Here is a 15,459-nt window from a genome sequence, read left to right as displayed (position 1 = left end):
TCCTGCATTGGGTAAGACTGGAGGTAGAAACTCACTATGGTAGGCAGAATAATGGCCACCCAGAGATGCCCACACCCTGATCCCTAGAACCTGTGGAGACACAACCTTACATGGAAGAACTTATTTTGCAGGTCTGCTCAGGTTCAGTGCTAACCTTTGCAGAGTTGAGGAGATCATCTTGAACTAGCAGGCTGGACTTAATTTGGCCATAGGGATTTTTTTTTTTTTTTTTTTTTTTTTTTTTAGTAAGGAAAGAGGGAGGCAGGAAAAGCAGACTGAAAGAAAGAGAAGGAGAGAGTGAGAGAGATTGGAAAATGAAAGCATGTCAGAGTGTCAGAGTGATGTGAAGAAGATGCAAAGTAAGGAATGCAGGAGGCTTCTAGAGTCTAGGAGACAGGTAAGGAATGCAGGAGGAATCTGGGAGAGACAGGTAAGGAATGCAGGAGGCTTCTAGAATCTGGGAGAGACTGGTAAGGAATGTTTCTCTATGGCTCCTAGAGGAGGGCAGAGTGCCAGTATCTTGTCTGACCACCAGACTAGAAGATAAGAGGTCTGTTTCATTTAATCTAGATCATGTGTGATTATTTTATTTTTATATTTTTTGTTTTTTCGAGGTAGAGTCTCACTCTAGCTCAGGCTGATCTGGAATTCACTATGTAGTCTCAGGGTGGCCTTGAATCCACAGAGATCCTCCTGCCTTGCCTCCCCAGTGCTGGGATTAAAGGCATATGCCACTATCCCTGGCTATGCGTGATTACTGATTTATTTTGGTTTTTCGAGGTAGAGTCTCACTCTAGCTCAGGCTGACCTGGAATTCACTATGTATTCTCAGGCTGGCCTCAAACTCACGGAGATCCTTCTACCTCTGCCTCCCTAGTGCTGGGATTAAAGGCATGCTCTACCACACCTGGCTATGTGATTATTCTTAATATGAATAGTAGGACACCATTATGATCCCTTTCCAAGCTTACTTTAAAGAGAGAATGTGGCACCTTAATCAAGATCCACCCATCAGAAGTGAGGACTCAAAATGTGGATTTAATGGTGGGACATGAAGAAGTGGAGAGAAGTCTGGGATCATTCTAGTGATGATGATGGACAGACATCCAACTTTCCAGGAAAACTGGCAGGTAGATATAGGTATTCACACCTGTGCTGTGAATCAGGGTGCCTGTTCCCTGCAGCAGAAACAATGTGTGTACATTAGTGAAGACCATGTGGTAATTAGGTTTCCTTACTAGATATACAACCTTTAAGCCTACTTTTATAGTGTTCCATGACATTCTTTAATCTTTACAATTTTCTTTAATAAAAGACTGGATAAGCTTCTGTGGTTTGCAACCGAGAACCTTGGCAGAGGTAGTTGAACTTTATTTTTTATTGTGTAACAAACAATCCTCAAAGTCACTGGCTTAAAACATTCTCTTATTCCTTCACATGCTTTTGAAGATTGCCTAGAAATTTCCTTCTCCTCACTCACCGCCTTACTGGGTTACCAGGAAGGCTGCCCTCACCTGGAAAGTCAACCAGGACCTCGGCTGGTACTTGAGCTTCAGGGGGACTGGATGGCTGGGGTCACTGGGAGGCACTGGTCTCTTGTAGGTAGGTCTCACAAGGATTCTTGGCCTGCCTATGACAGGGTGACTGGATTGAGTTCCAACATAGGGGAAGCATAAGTAACCAGGCTAAATCAAGGGCCTAAAAGTGACACTGTGACAATTCTCTTGTAACTCATCAGTGGGAAAGGACTGACTCCACAAGGCATGAATGCCAGGAGGAATGTCTAGGCAGTCAGCTGTGATAGAATAGGGTACTGCACACAGGGTTATGAAGGTCCTTTGAGAGAGAGGAGAGGGAGTGCCTGACATTGCCCTTGGAGCAAGGATCAGGCCAGAGAAGGGGTGATATTTGGGGATCAGGAATGGCTTGCCCACACACAGATGGTAAAAGGTTTTGGAAACCATTTTTAGCCTAATATGAATTCTTGGAATCTACCGTAAATCCTCAGGGTGAGGGGAGGGGAGGTGGGAGGGGAGGTGGGAGGGGCAAGATAGAGCCGCTGGTACCGCGCTGGCCCGGCTGCAGACCTCCTGTGAGCCGGAGTCCTGAGCAGGGAGGTGGCATCATCAGATCTCTGTAAAAGGGTTGGAGAGGAGGAGTGAGTGACATAATTTACTTTGCTTCTTTGTTTACGTTTAGTCATTTTCCTCTTTTCACTCCACTTGAGACACATTTGGATTATTTACCCAATAACAATATAAACAACCCACATTTGGCATATGTACTTGTGTACGGGAGACTGCTGGCATGATTTCTGATTCAGAGCTTGATGCAAAATTGGTGCTGCCCTCATTTTCCCAGCATGTATGGCTCCTCTCGTGGAGTTATCAGAGTTTGAATGGCGTAAATCAAGGGACACTCAGCCCCCCCCCCCCGACCCTCATCATGGGTCTCTTGGTTGACAGGCTGGGCTGGACTGGGCTCAGTGGGTGGCTGACTTTGGGCTGTGGGTCTGACTGATTTAGACCCTGCCTTCATGCTGCGCTGAGGGTTGAGTCCTGGAATGAAGTTATTCCTGGAAGCTCTGGGCATAGTACAGACACACAGAAGCAAGTCCAATGGCAACCTACCTTATTGCAACTCCCTCTTCCTTTCATGGATTCTAACATGCGGTTGGCTAAAGCAGGTGCGTGGCCAGTCAAAGCAAGGACAAGCAAGAGAGGTGAGGGCAGAGTGCTGTGCTTACAGCATGAAAACCTGGACCTAACTCAGTCGGCCACAACAGGGAAGGAAACACAGACTGGGGAAAATTAAGGTTAATTCCAAGTATTTTATAGGACTTAAATGTAGATATTTTGAGTCTGAGCCATTTCTCTACTGTTGCACTGGCAGTAACAGAGCTCTCACAAGAACCTTTAGCTTTCCATGTCTGGTTCATCTCCCTTAGCATAAAGCCCTCCAGGTTCTCATGAATGTCAAGCTCTCTTTTTTGCGTAGCTGAATGGTACTCCACTCAACAAATGCACCACATTTCCTGTCATATTCCATCTCTTGATGGAAATTTAGGTTGTTTCCATATTTTGCCCACCAAGTACAGATAGTTCTTCAGAATCCTGTTTTCAATTATTTTAAGTATAAAACCAGAAAGGGATTGCTAGTTACTTCAAAAGAGAAAATAAGATTAAATGAACTCTCAAGAGGAAGGGAGGAAATTGGGAAAGTGCTGGATGTGTGTGCTCATGGCCTTGACTGTGGTGATGGATTCATGAGTGGGCATGTACCTCCAAACTGATATATATCTATATTTTTTTTACATTCTCACCTACATTTGTTGTCAGTTTTTTTTTTTTTTTGTTTTTTTTGTTTTGGTGCTAGCCATTCTGATCAGAAAGATGGAATCTTAGGGTGTTTTAAATTTACATTCCTCTGATGGCTAAGGATGTTGAACACTCCTAAAAATGTTTATTAAACACTTGTATTTCTTCTTGTGAGAATGCTCTGTTCAGTTCCATAGCCCTTCTTTTGATGAGGTTGTTTTCTTATTGTTTAGTTTTTTGAGTTATTTGATAATTAATGTCTACAATACTAATCCTCTGTCAGATATATTAGCTGGCAATGATTTTCTTCAATTTTGTAGGCTGCCTCTTCACTCAGGAAAGCTCATGGCAGACTGGGTGGGGAGAAGAATGTAACAGCAGGAGGATGGAAGGAATGGCTATAGAATACTCTCTTTTGGTACAATCTGGCTGTGTTATACTCATGACCTCACAGCAGCTGTGGTTTTCTGCACCAGACTATGAATATCTGATCAACTTCTGATAGGTCACCTTCTATGCTCTAATGATTTATTTTGTTTTGATATTGTTTTTTTTGTTGTTGTTGTTCAGAGATTTATTTGTCATCATTCCTAAGTGTGGGAACAGCTTTGGCTCACTGCTCATCCCTCTGGCGACTCCCCCTGGCTACCATAAGTCCAACACCCCCTTCCTGTACTGAAGCTGTTCTCCTGGCCATGGTCGTCTGGGGGTAACAAGGTTTCCAGGACTATGGGCTGTGTCTCAGGGAATGCAGAGTAGAAGTCTGTCCACAAGGACCAGGAGGACCAGCTCTGAGGTCCAGAGCTTATGTGGAATACTGCATTTAGGTGGGGCCGCTATAAAGTGGGACATGTTCCTAAGGGAAGGTTCTGCAGTGATCCTGGGATCCAGAATGGCTGAAGATTCTGAGGCAAGTTGAATGTGGTGGTGCATGCCTGTAATCACTGCTACTATTGGGGTAGGTGAGGCAGAAGAATCACAAGTTTGAGGCCACCCTCACCCTGAGAGAAAGATCGATAACGAGAAAGAGAGAGAGAGAGAGAGAGAGAGAGAGAGAGAGGGAGGGAGAGAGGGAGAGGGAGGAAACTAGAGAGAGTGAGAGAGAGAGAGAATATGAATGAGAGAGAAACTAACATACGATCTGCCCTATTTGCAAGTTTCATTAGACACGACAATGTTATAACTACAGTCACCATGTTGTCCATTAGATCCCCACAACACATTTATTGCATGACTGAAAGTTGTTGTTCGGCCAACATTTCCTGTTTCTCTTGAGATTTTCATTTTTAGAGGTAGGGTCTCACTCTAGTTCCAGCTGACCTGGAATTCACTATGTAGTCTCAGGATGGCCTTGAACTCACAGCAATCGTACCTCTGCCTCTCGAGTGCTGGGATTAAAGGCGTGCATCATTATGTCTGGCCTTCTCTTGAGATTTTATTTTAAAATTTTATTTATTTATTTATGAAAGAGAGAAAGGGGGAAAGAGAGAGAGAGAGAGAGAGAGAGAGAGAGAGAGAGAGAGAGAGGGGCACACATAGAGAAAAATGTACATGTGCACCCCAGGGCTTCTTGCCCTGCAAAGGAACTCTGGTCACATGGGCCACCTTGTACATCTGGCTTATGTTGGGCCCTGGGGAACTGACCCTGGATCATTTGCTATGCAGGCAAGTGCCTTAACCACTAAGCCATCCTTCCATCCATCTCTTGAAATTTTAATACAATGTGAAGTCCTTCTTTCCTTAAAGGTGGCCCTGGGCTTTGAACATTGGATTACAACTACAAGTTGTAATTAACCCCTCTAAAGATATTTTATCCTGAATCCTAGGTTAAACATCTCTGCTTTAGAAAAAAAAAAAAGAGGCTCCTTTAGTATCTTCATAATGCCCATGAGCACTTAACGTTATGAAGCACACTGCTTCTCCTTGCAAAGTGTGGACCCATTCCCTGTCTCATTCCCGTGGCAGCTCCCCTTCCCTCCCCCTCGCCACACCACATATAGCTTTTCAAGCTAATGGTCTGGGCAAAGGTCTTCACCCTCATTATCAGTGAAGGCCCTGGTTTCTCACATAGAGCTGCATGGCTGGGGAGGTGGGTGGCCTGGCTCCCAACCACCCTGCCTATCTGGGCTTTTGTCTTATTCCTTTCCCACTGCCTTCCATTTGCCCGTCAGTTATAAATAGCTAAAAGAATATTTTATTTCCAGCTTCGGAGTGACATGTGCTGTCAGCAACACCACAAAACACTTCATTGATGTTTTTAGGGGAGGGGGTGGAAGAGGAAATAAAATTTCTTATTTGCCCAAAGCCATGTTCAGTGAACGCAAATCCATTGACTCGCTGTGGAACTCTACTTTTCCCCAGAGAGAGGAGTCTCAAATTCGTATTGCAGGTAGCCTGCGGGCTGAATGGCTGGATCGCCTCAGATTATTCTGGTCAATGCCGCGGCTCAAGGTGGAGGACTGCGGCGTGGAGCAGCCCCTCCCGCCTCGGGAAAACCCTGTGTGCATGAGCAGGGGACAGGAGGGGGCAGCCACTCCTAACAGCTTTGGAAACTTGTCTGAAAACGGAATGCTATTGTCGGGCTTTCTGGAAAGGACAGGCTGGCTTTGTCAAGACACAGGCGGGGCAGAGAAGCATTCCTTAGTGTGCTCTGTCATCCCAACAGAGGAACGCCACAAGGAGAGGTGGCAGTCACAGAGAAAAGAGAACGTGCCAGACATTGGGACATGGCTTTTGGAGGTATCATCCAGGACTGAATAAGCAGAGCCCTAGACAACAGCATGGACAAGGAGAGGCCAGTCCTCTGTTCTGGTCTGCTGAGGCTGGAACACCAGCCCCGTGCCCCGTGCTGGGAAGTCCAGGATTGCATTGGCCTTGTTGGTGGCTTGAGCACAGTCCTCGCTTTGCTCTGCCGGGACATCTAGTCACAGAGCTCTTCCTGTGCGCTCTGTGGGCCAGTGTCCCGTGAGATGGAAATCATTATTGAGGTGGCCATCTTTAGAGGAGACAACTGGGGAGTGAAGAGGAGAGGTCATTTGCTGGAGGTCAGGCATCTGGGTCTCAGCATCCATTTCCTTAACTCCTGGTCTTGGTTTCTTGGTAAGTAAACTCGGAATAGGGAAAGAAGGAGGGAGAGAAGGGGGGGAGGAGAGCGAGCGAGCGAGCGAGAGAGATAGATAGAGAGAGAGAGAGAGGGAGAGAGTGCGAGAGAGCGAGAGCGCAAGCGTCCAGCTCTGAAGCAGCTCGGACTGCTTGTCTGAGGAAGAGAAGACCAAGGGACTGTGAGGCAACGACACCCTGAGCAGTAGGGTCAACCCCAGCACTTACCATTTTGGACCCTGAGAAAGATGACAAACAAAAGCTAATTTGTGTCCTGACCTCTAACCCCACTCTGAAATGTCCATCACTGGCAATATTTTCCACTGTACTTGAGTCTGCCAGCCGGGCTGGCCATCTTCTTCCTCCTTGGAGAGGTGGACAGGGTAGGGACAGAGAAGGATCTGAAATATAGGACAGAGATGCTGTTTCTAATTCCAGCCCTGCCCCACTCATAGAAACCCTCAGCATCAAACCTAGAGTAGGGAAGGGAAATGAACTAACGTTCCTGTGGGGCATTTGACAGGTGTTTCTCTTGGCACATCCACTTCTCTCTGGAATGTTTATAAGGAAGGCCCCATTTTCCCCATGCTAGAGGAGGAAGTTGAAATGATTGTGTTTACAGGTTTGTTTAGATGTTGCCCACTGCACTAGGGTGTATGTTCCTGGGTACGGTGTTCTTAATACTTTCATTTATGATCATGTCTCCGAAGGCTCACATGGTGCCTGACACTTCACAATGCTCAGAACATACATGTGGATTAAGTCCATGAAGGAACTAACCTGGGGTCGGGTATCATAGTTGACACTGACATGATGTACTGAGACTAAGTCAGCTCTGTTCATTTCTGGGAAGTAGAGATGATGAGAATCATTAGCTGGGATGGAGCTAACGAGTGCACCTTGGGAACCAGCCAGTTTCTTCCCAGAGGGGGTGAGGAGAAGTCCATGCATTAATTATTCAGCTTAATTCAATGTGTATCCAGTGGGCTCCAGTCATTATCCTGCATGGAGTTAAGACAAAAGAAATTCCAGGTAGGTGTTGCCTCAGCTTTTGAGAACTTTCTATGATAGACAGGGAGTTCGATTGAGCACCCCGAGGAAGCGTGTTCTGTTTGTGGGTTCTCAGTTCTTTCCTGTGTAAACTTCATGAGCTAGGTGTTGTCTGCTGGTTTGAATGTAAAATGCCTCCACAGGCTCGTGTGTTTGAATACTTGGTCCCCCACTGGTGGAGCTCTTTGGGAGGTGGTGGAACCTTTGGGATGTGTGGTCAAGCTAGGAGTAGGTCACTAGGGGTGAGCCTTGAAGATTATGGCCACAGACTCTGCAATGCCTTCTTCATTATGAGGGACTGTGTACATGAGACAGAATAAACCTTTCTTCTCTATAATTGCTCTGTCTGGTATTTTGTCATAGCTACAAGAAAAGTACCTAATGCATTGTTTTCTTATAGAACTTTGAACTCTGCAAGTGTAGTCTTCTCTCCTCTCCCCGCTGCCAGCAGACTTTGAGCCAAGTATTTGATGTGGTTAATGAGGATGTGGTAAGAGTGCAAAGGGAGAGAAGGGAGGCTTACAAAGGGTGTTGACCAGTGGTCACTTTTCAGCCAAGTGAACTGGAACCTTGTCCCATGGGGGACCTCTGCCACTATTTTTCAAGCTTATCTCAGATCTCTCTCACTGCAGGGTTTGGTCTCCTAATTGTCTTCCTTTCTTGTACCTCTGTTGCTCCTGGTCATTGATTTCCTGCCCCAGCTCCAGCTCCAGCTTCAGGAGCCCCTCAGCAGGAGAGTACCCTGCAGCAGAGATGCAAGGATCTTTGGTTGTGTGAACCCTATTAGCAGGAGCTCCTGCGTGGGTTGGATGGCGGGTGGGGAACCGTCAGGCACCATGTTTGTTTTACTCATCTCTGTCTTCAAGTATGAGGGGCTGGGTCCTTGGGTACCCAGTGAATGAATGAATTCTCAGGCTTGGCTTTCCTGGTTCTGACAGCAATTGCCACTGCATAATAGGGGAAGAAAGCACTTTACTATCTAGTATGCTGATGGAGGGCTTTGGAAACAATGCGAACCTCAACAAGGGCTGTTGAAACCAGGCACCTTCCATGGAGGTGGGAGCCCAGCCAGGCTGGCAAGGGTAGGAGAGGACTAAGAACTGAGGGCATGGTGTGGAAGTCAGAGGCACCCCCTAGCCACACACAGAGAAGACAGAGCCTTTAAGCTACCACCTTGCTCTGTGCCAACCTTTAACCCCACACTGCAGGGGACTTAGCTTCCCTTTGCTGAGCCAGGACTTAGGGTTCTGAAATGTACTGCTCCTACAATGCTGTCTTGTTCTGGTGCCCTGGTATAGCTCCTTCTCCTATCTAGCTTCCTTTAACTCTGTGGTTCCCTGGCCCAGTCCTGTCTTCTATTTAGCTTCCCCTAACCCTATGACGAGAGGGGGGGGGGGGGGGAGAGGGAAAGAGAAAGAGAAAGAGAAAGAAAAAGAAAAAGACTTGGTATTAGGGTTCGGCATGTCACCGGGGCTCTGAACATGGACTGCAGGCTTGGCTCTAGACTTACAGCTAAATGAACAACTGAGGGAAGCGACTCCTCATGCTGAAGCTCATCTGTAGAGGGGGAGGGGCATAAGAGAGTTCTGACCTCATGTTGCTGTGAGGATTGAATGGGTGTCTACGTGAACGGGGCTCGGGGCAGCCCTGTCCCACAGGTTTACTGTAAGAATGGCCATGTTCGGGACACTGATCCCGCTCATAGAAAGAAGACAAAAGATAGGTAATATGAAAGAATAAGAGAGTTTCGAGAGCCTTGTACTGGTCTTGGCATATGACAGACACTTTACTTTGCATGGCATCATTTGGAGTTTTATTTTTGTTAATATTATTATTATGATTTGGTTTTTTGATGTAGGGTCTTGCTCTAGCCCAGACTGACCTGGAATTAACTATGTAGTCTCAGGGTGGCCTCGAACTCATGTTGATCCCCTACCTCTGCCTCCCGAGTGCTGGAATTAAAGGCATGCGCCACCATGCCTGGCTGTGTTTTTATAAGTGCTCTGCATTACCTCTGAGACCTTGTCTTGCTTTCCCAGTAGGGCCCAGTCTGTGTGGTCCACACATCAGACAGGTGTGAAAAACAAAGTGTGGGGGGGCATTTGGCCTGATTGTTGGGTAGCCTGGTGGGGGTGCATTTTCTTCCCCAGCTGTGTGACTTCTCTGCCTTGTCCTCATCTCTCAGCTTTGGCTCTTACCCAGGTCTTCAGCGGGATCCATTGTACTATAGAGGGATCTAGTGCTGAGGCTGCTGGGGAAACTAGTGACTATGACAGAGCCAGGACTCAGGATCCCTTCCTGTTGTCACAGATAATGCCTCCTTGACTTGCTCCCTGCCTCAGAGTGGACAAGGTGGGGCACTGAGTCTGCGGTTGGAAGCAGGTCTCTAAAGGATGCAAATGGTGTGTGTGGCCTGTTCTTCACTGTGACCTTAGAAAGAACTGTTTCTCTGCTCCAGATGGGTTCCTCTTTGACGGTATGGCTCTAATGGTAGAGATGCACATCTAAGGTTATTATTTTTCCCCATCTACCTCTTCTCTTTCTTTTCAGCAACGTCACTGATTTTCCTTGGAGACACTGCCCTCCTTGTTTTGAGTTCATGGGATCTGGAATGGGTAACCCTGCTCTCCTGGATGCAGAAGGGACCTAGTCTTGGCCAAGAGGCAAATTATATTTCTTTGGATGTAGCAGTTGGTTTAGGGGTGAGTGTGGAATCCAAATCAGTCCAATGCCATGTAATCTTGTCCTTGGACAATCCAGAAACGGGACCTTCTGCCACCACAACAGGCTGTAAAGTTCTTGTAGGGGTGTGGTTTAAGGTGTGGTTAATTGTAAGGGCACTGGACTTCACCTTGGGTTCTTTTCCCAGCTCGGCCTGCTCCTGTCACTGTGGCAGGCCACCTGGACTGGGTAATAAGTAGGCAACAGAAAAGAATTAATCGCAGGTCTCGAGGCTGGCAGGTCCATGATCCAGGCGCATGCTGATTCAGTGTTACCCTAGATGGGGTAACCATGCAATCTCCCCATGTGGTGAAAGGAATAGAGGGTGTAAGTGCTCCATGCCCATGTGGTCAAAGAGATGGAAGGGCAGAATGGATGAAAAGTTCGTTCAAACTTCTTTTTATAAACTGATTAATTCCATTCCCAAGGACACTGCTCTCGTGACCTAATCACTCACCGGAGGGAACACTCTTGGACTGTAGCTGTCAACTGTGCAATTCAGGTAGGTCACTTAACATCTTGGTGCCTCACCTTTGCCCTTTGTAAGAAGGGGTTTCAAAAGTAGCCACTTGTGGAGCTGTTTTGAGTTTTAGGTGGCTGAATGTTTAGGAATATTTAAGCACACTGTCAGGACTGAGCAAGCAGCAATGTCTGTTAGCTAAGACCCATTGTTAGGTCAGTCTAGAATTATCAGAATGTACAGGTGAAGAGGTGTGCTGGTGAAGACAGTTCAGTTCTAACAAATGAGGAGACTGTCTAGTACTTGTATCACTTATGTATTTTGACCCATCCATGCATGAATCTAGCTGTATCTCTATGATATCTTACTTAAGCCAATAAGAATTGAGTTTCTATAAGTGCTAAGCTAACAAGCTCACTGCTGCAAAGAGCATTTCCGCATAGAAGGGCTGGTAGCTTTGTGGGGCAATGGCAACCATTGTGAGGTCATGGATGCACCAGTCAGCCTCAAAGCACTCCTCCTTCCTACCCTGTGGCTCGTGTGTTCTTTCCACCTCCCTCTTCTGCAATATTCCCTGAACCTTGGAAGGCATAATAGAGGTGTTTAGTTCAGTGCTGAGCTTTCCACACTCCTATATTCAGTTTATTGAGTAGTTACAAACACACAACCAGCCCAGCTTTGAGATCAACAACATTTGGACGTGAGGACAGAGAAGGACAAAAGGAATGAGACATCAAAACAGAAAGGAATACTTGGAAAAAGGAGGGTGGTCAATGGAATGGAAATGGGGGAGACAAAAAAGGGGGGTGGGATGGAAAATGATCAAATTATATTATGTTCATGCATTAAAGTTCTCAACAAAAAGACGTTAAATGAAAAAGGCGATGGCCTCAGCCTCCGGTTTTCATGGTCAGGGCCTTGCCCAGCTCACTGGTGTCTTCTCTGCATCCACATGTCTTTTATTCTCCAGCACTTCTGCTCTCTGCTCCTCCATTGTTTGTGGTCTGATTCCTGCTCCTGCCCAGGAGCTGAAGCTCTCCTTGGTTTTCCAAGGCTGGGTTAGATGCCTGCCCTCTAACTGGCATAGCAGGTCCTCATTCTGCCAACCCTCCCACTCCCCTGCAGATCTGACTCCTTGGTCACTTCTTCCTGATTCCCCAGGCTTCTACCTCTGAATGAAAATGTCTCAGAATCCTCAGGGTCTGACACAGTGGCTGCCACACAGGAGGAGCTCAGGGCTCAGACATGCCTACAGGAACTCACAAGCATTCCAATGAGCAGGGGACAAGACAGAGGACAGGCTGATCCAAAGGGCCTGACTCCGAACTCTGTTCAGGTGGGGTTCCTGTTGCTTTGGCTGTGTCACGGACAGGGAAGCAAATGCCCATCTGGATGGTGCCTACTTTACTGAAACACCCAAAACTCACAGTAGCCCTGACAATGCCCAGTGACTGAGACTGCAAATTGTAGAGATGGAAACTCCAATCTGGCAAGAGCCAGGATTTTGTAGGCCCCATCACTCTTAATTATAGAGCTTGGATTTCCCTTTAACCCTTGGGTGAGAATGGGACAGCTGGCCAGTTTAAAATACTAATGAATTTTGGGCCATGTTCTGCCACCCAGAGTGAAGTTCCTAATAAATGTTCCCACCTTCCCACGGGGAATTCTCTCTCTGCTAATTGCTGTCAGCATCCATCAGGATCATAAAGCACACAGCCCAGGCAGGGAAGCCTTAGAGCCATGCTTTCTCACCAGGAGATAGTCTCATTGGGAACCCATGGGACCGACGAGTGACTGTCCCTGCAGGGAAGTTCCACCGAGGAGATCAAGGGGTCTGGACAAGCTTTCAAATGATGGTAATTGGAGCCACAGGACCCTGGGAGTGGCCTGAGCGATGGGGTCTGGAGGTCTCTAGGTGTCTGATAGATAGATGGTGGATTCCATCCACCTCTTGACCTGACCAGGCCTATTTATCTCTTTTATAGCTCAAATTAGTGCTAGAGGCTTTGTCAAAGAAATCCTGCTGATAGGACAAGAGAGGTTGGGAAACCACAAATCAGAACCAATTCCCATTTTAAATCAGTGATAGACACTGCCTGGGACATTTGGTGGGGAAGCAAGAAGGGAGGTGTGACAAGGTCAAACAGAGCATTAGTTACAACCTGGACCATGAATGCAGGACTGTGATTGTAAGGCGGCAATTCTCTCTCTCTCTCTCTCTCTCTCTTCACTTCCAGCATCCCATATCTGCTGTTTGCTTGCTGCTTAAGCCCTCACCTCCTGTGTGGAGCGGTGGGGAGATTGCCAGTGAGGACGAATGGTGGGGAAAGGGGCCTCCAGAGGAGAGGTGACATACAAACCAGGCACTGGCTAGGACTCCACACTTGCTCTGATTGATGTAGCAGAGTTTGCTGATTGCACATGTATTTAGGGCATAGAATAAACTGGAGCCCAGGCCTTGATCTTAGGGAGCTGATAGTCCCCATAAAGAAGAGTGAATTAACAGGGCTGGAGAAATGGCTTCATGGTTAAGGCATTTGCCTTCAAAGCCAATGGATCCCACCTTGACTCTCCAAGACCCACGTAGGCCACATGCACAAGGGGACGCATGCATTTGGTGTTCGTTTTTAGTGGCTGGATGCCCTGGTGCACCCATTCTCTCTCTCTCTCTCTCTCTCTCTCTCAAATAAATAAATAAATAAATAAATAAATTTTATAAAATAAGAGTGAAAAATAAACTAGTAAGTAAAATGATTACAAGCATCTAATGTGACAATGGAAAACGACAATATATTGTCATTTTGTCACTCCCACCCTGTGGCTCCAGGGTGTCAATATGTCAGTTTATTGTCATTGTGATGGGTCAGAATGGAGGGCCAGACACAGGGCCATGCATATTACAGGTGGTGATGGTATATAGGCCATTCAAATTGGGAGCGGAGGGTACAAAGCAATCTGAAGCTGGGTTAAGTGTCCAGGCAGAGGTCTGCAGACACCCTCCTTCCAGATCACCCGCTCAGGGGTCAGCTTCAAGACCTAGCCATCTCACTGGCACTCACCAGTCTGGATCATGTTCATGACCTCACACACCTCATGCCCTTTTCCCACTCTGTGGCCCAGTTTAAATGCTAAAACCATTAAAATCACCGCAAATTCTCCTTGTGTCCATGCCTGCCTCTGATTACTGACTCAACTCGATGTCAGCCTGATTAAATCCAGGAATACCTACCTCTCTTGCCTATACCTATGCATGGCACTGGATCTGGAGTGGAGAGGCATACACAGCCCTGTACATGGGTCCTGTAGGTAGATGATGGGCAGCCATTCAAGTGGACTTTCGAATGTGGTCAGTCACCTCCCTACCTTGTAGTTTACTCCTTACTCGTGCAAAAGTGTTTTCTCTTAACACGTCACTGCCCTCCTGGCCTGACATCCCTGCTTGGTCAGCTTACACCATTGATGAGATGCACCGTGGCCAGGAATTGAGTTCTCGGCAACCAGACCCAGGCCCTGTACCTGTCTACCACTGACCCTCCCTTCCCCTTCATTTTGGTGCACAAATGGTGCCAGCTCTATCAGAGCAGCCTAAGCCTGGGCCTGGATCACAGGGTTCTCTTCCCTTACCTGGCAGGGTTCCTTCAAACTTCTCACCTGCTCAGCACCTTCTACTGTCCCATATTCCCTTTGCTCTCTGACTTCCTCACTATCATCATTGCTTTTACTTTTCTTTCCCATTTTCTCTTCCACCCTTACTCTGTGGAAACTGCCTTGTCAGGTCATCATCACCCACTGGGCTGGAGAGTTGAGGGCGTCTCCTCTGCTACTGCCTTGTTTCCAATAACTTACACGTGGATGCTGAAGTTGTCTCTCCCTCTACTTTTTGTCCTCCCTCATGGGCTTTTCAGTGTTCGGCCAGTCTCACCGCAGCGCATTTGAGTTGTGCACACCTGACTCTCCTGGGCTGCTGTCACTCACCTTTGCTGTGTGCCCATCTTCTCGCTCTGAGTGCTGAGCTACTTCTGGGTTTAATTCTAGGTCCCCTTGCCCCTTGTACCTGTAGGCTTTCCTGAGGCGACCCCATCCACTGCCTTGGCTTTAAATACCACCTTCATAATGACTTCCAAATTTATATCTCCAGCTCTCCCGTCCCTGCTGCGCGCTCATCTATCCTGCTGCCTGACGTTCCACTTAGATGACTAATGGGCACCTCAACATTTTAATACATCAAAAAGAGAGAGAGAAGTCTTAATTTTCCTACCTTACATCCAAAGTTGTTCTTCTCTCAGTGTTCCACAACTTGGTAAATGTCACCGCCATCCTCCAAGTCACTCAAGCCCAAGTCCCAGGAATTCTCTTTACTGCATGTCACCACTTCACCCCCGTATTCAGCCCACGGGGAAGCGAACCTTGTGGGTGCTATGCTTAGGAGAGAGACCGAAACTGTCCACATCTTCCAACCTGTCTTGCTGCTCCAAATGCCCTGTCACGCGCCACCGTTCCCCCTCCAGTCCTTATGAGGCTATGAGGGTCAAGTTGCTCTGTCGCCTGCTTGGGCCTCTGTGACCTACGCTGGATAGCCTTTTCAGCGTGGGAATCAGGTCTCAGCACTCACCAAGTTAAAAGCTTCCTAAGAGTTCAGCTCTGATGCGCCTCTTACCAGGTCTCCCTGCTTGCTGCTTTAGTCTTGGAAGGAGGGGACCATGAGTGCCTGAATGATCTCTGAATAAACCCCACAGATTCGTTCAGGTCCCTTTTGCTCTCTTTTCCCCATACTGGGAGAAGCGCCTCTGTGTTCCTATTTCCCCTGGAGCT

The 15,459-nt window shown here is 47.3% G+C and overlaps 1 long non-coding RNA gene across 2 annotated transcripts in view; it reads left to right on the top strand.

Moving 5' to 3' along the window:
* The window catches only part of LOC123458523, a 107,552-nt gene that overhangs the window by 78,553 nt on the left and 13,540 nt on the right, over nucleotides 1-15,459 (top strand). Inside the window, exon 1 of one of the 2 annotated variants that reach the window (XR_006635706.1) lies at nucleotides 10,623-10,689. The exons of the other annotated variant lie outside the window; for it this stretch is intronic. This is a non-coding gene — a long non-coding RNA (uncharacterized LOC123458523). Of the gene's footprint in view, nucleotides 1-10,622; nucleotides 10,690-15,459 lie in introns of those variants that run through there. 2 annotated transcript variants of the gene reach the window in all.

This window comes from Jaculus jaculus, chromosome 2 (assembly GCF_020740685.1).
Source record: "Jaculus jaculus isolate mJacJac1 chromosome 2, mJacJac1.mat.Y.cur, whole genome shotgun sequence".
NCBI lineage: Eukaryota > Metazoa > Chordata > Mammalia > Rodentia > Dipodidae > Jaculus > Jaculus jaculus.
The sequence above is the reverse complement of the archived record's forward strand: the minus strand, read 5'-3'. Positions and strand labels throughout refer to the sequence as shown.